The sequence below is a fragment of the Solanum dulcamara genome, chromosome 1 (genome assembly GCF_947179165.1).
Source record: "Solanum dulcamara chromosome 1, daSolDulc1.2, whole genome shotgun sequence".
NCBI lineage: Eukaryota > Viridiplantae > Streptophyta > Magnoliopsida > Solanales > Solanaceae > Solanum > Solanum dulcamara.
Window position 1 is genome coordinate 33,144,471 of NC_077237.1, and position 2,459 is coordinate 33,146,929.

The window sequence follows — 2,459 nt, forward strand, 5'->3', positions numbered from 1 at the left end:
TACTTGGTGTCCTAGTTAGCCTCCTTGATTGGATGATTCCTTAAAAGGACCTTAACCATAGGAATGGCTCTAGAGTGCAACCGCCTCACATCTCTGGCTATAATGGCAACTAGCTCCTCTAGAAAGGTCAGACGATCATCCAACTCAACCAAATCAAACTGGAGAACATGAGACTCGTCTAGAACATATGATACAACATCAAAACATTAAAAATCAAAGGGATAGATGAAAATGTTAGAGGTAGGGCTAACTCATAAGTGACATCTTCGACTGTTCTCAAAATCTCAAAAGGCACTATATATGTGGGGCTAAGTTTGCTCCGCCTCCCAAATCTCATCACGACCTTCATAGAGATACTCGAAGGAATACTTTATCACAAAATGCAAACCTCAACGCCCGACGCCTATGATCAGCATAACTCTGGTGTCTACTCTGAGCTATCCTGAGCCTATCCTCAATCATCCTCAAATAATCTAAGGCCTCCTAAAGCAAGTGTGTACCGCACAACCTAGGATCCATAGACTCAAACAAACCAACTACAGAGCGACAACGCCAACCATATAAGGCCTCAAACAGGGCCATTTGAGTACTAGAGTGGTAGCTATTGTTGTGGCAAACTCTGCCAAAGGAAAAAATTGGTCCCACTGACCTCCTAGTAAAAAACACAGGCCCCATAACATATCTCAAGAACCTAAATAATGCATCCATCTGCAAGTGAAAAACTATGTTGAGGTCAACATTAGTGCCCAACTCCTCTTGAAAAGTCTACAAAAAGCTAGAAGGTAACTATGAATCCCGATCTGAGATAATAGATACAGGTACACCATGAAGAGGAACCACCTCCCGAATATAGATATGAGCTAATATCTTGATGCTGAATGAAGATTAAACAAGAAAAAAGTGTGCTGACTTGGACAATCGATCAATAATGACCCAAATGTTGTCAATAACTCAAAAAGTCTAAGGCAAATCTACCACAAAGTCCATGGTGATCTGATTCCACTATCACTCCAGAATGGGTAATCTTTGAAACTCACCACTAGGCCTCCAATACTCAGCCTTCACCTAATGGCAACATAAATAAAGAGATATATAGTTTGAAATATCTCTTCTCATACTGCTCCAATAGTATTGTTGCCTCAAGTTATGATACATCGTAGTAGTGCCCAAACATATATATTACTTAGAATTATAGGCCTCACTAAGGATCAACTGAATAAACCCCTAACCCTCGAAATACATAAGTGCCATCAAACCTAAAAACTCCATCTAAATCTAAGGTAGCCTACCCAGTATCACCTCGCAGAACCCACTCTTATTGAGCTACCCAGTCCTCATTCTCTAACTGACAACTATGAATCCGATCTAAAAGAGATGGCTAAACTCCCACATAAACTAACACTTGTCTAGAATCTGAAATATCCCACATAAACTAACACTTGTTATTGGCAAAGGACTTAATGTAAAAAGTCAAAAGTTGCTCCATAGCAGAAAGGAAGGCTAGACTAACCTAATCACCACCTTTTGGCTCAAGGCCTCGTTACATATCAGATGTGTCATAATATATTATGAAGCCCTCTCCCTCAACTAAAAGAGTCAATATAAGAGCAGTGGTAAGCAACTCCTTGAGCCTCTAAAACCTAAACTCACACTCTCATACCACTCGAACGGAACATCCTAGTGAGTCAATCGAGTCAATGGTATTGCAATAGTAGAGAAGCCCTCAAAAAACATCTATAGTAACCTAATAATCCGATGAAGCTATGAATCTAAATAACAAAAGTAGGTATGTCCCTATATCAAAAAGTCTCAATCTTCGCTAGATCTAACATGATGCCATCCTTGGACACCACGTGCCCCAACAATGCTACAGACTCAAGCCAAAACATGCACTTTGAGAACTTGGCATAAAGTCGCTAATCTCTCAAAGTCTAGAGCACAATCTTTAGATGATGTTCATGCTCTCTCCACCTCTGCTAGTATACCAATATGTCATTAATGAAAACTATGACGAAGGAGTCAAGGTATGGCTTGCAAACATGAGTCATCAAATCCATAAATATGATAGAAGCATTAGTTGTCATGACCTAACCCCATAGGCCGCGACTGGGGTCCGACCTGGACTGTCGTATACGTACCTATATGCTACACTTAAGTTGAACCGTGTGTGATGTGACACTATACCCAAAACCTCAATAGTTGAAAACTTTTTCATGTACATGTAGCCTTTTTCATTCGTATCATATCATGAAAGGGAACGTTAGCCGACGAGGCTGCCATAACATAAAAAACATTTACAACCTTCCGTATAGGCACAGTCGAAACAAACTTATAAACAACCTACATATACATATATCTATAGACCTCTAAGAATAGTAACAGTAACATATGGTGGGACAGGGCCCCCACCGTACCCCTGGACAATTAAATACATACAAATTCCATGACTAGTATCAAAA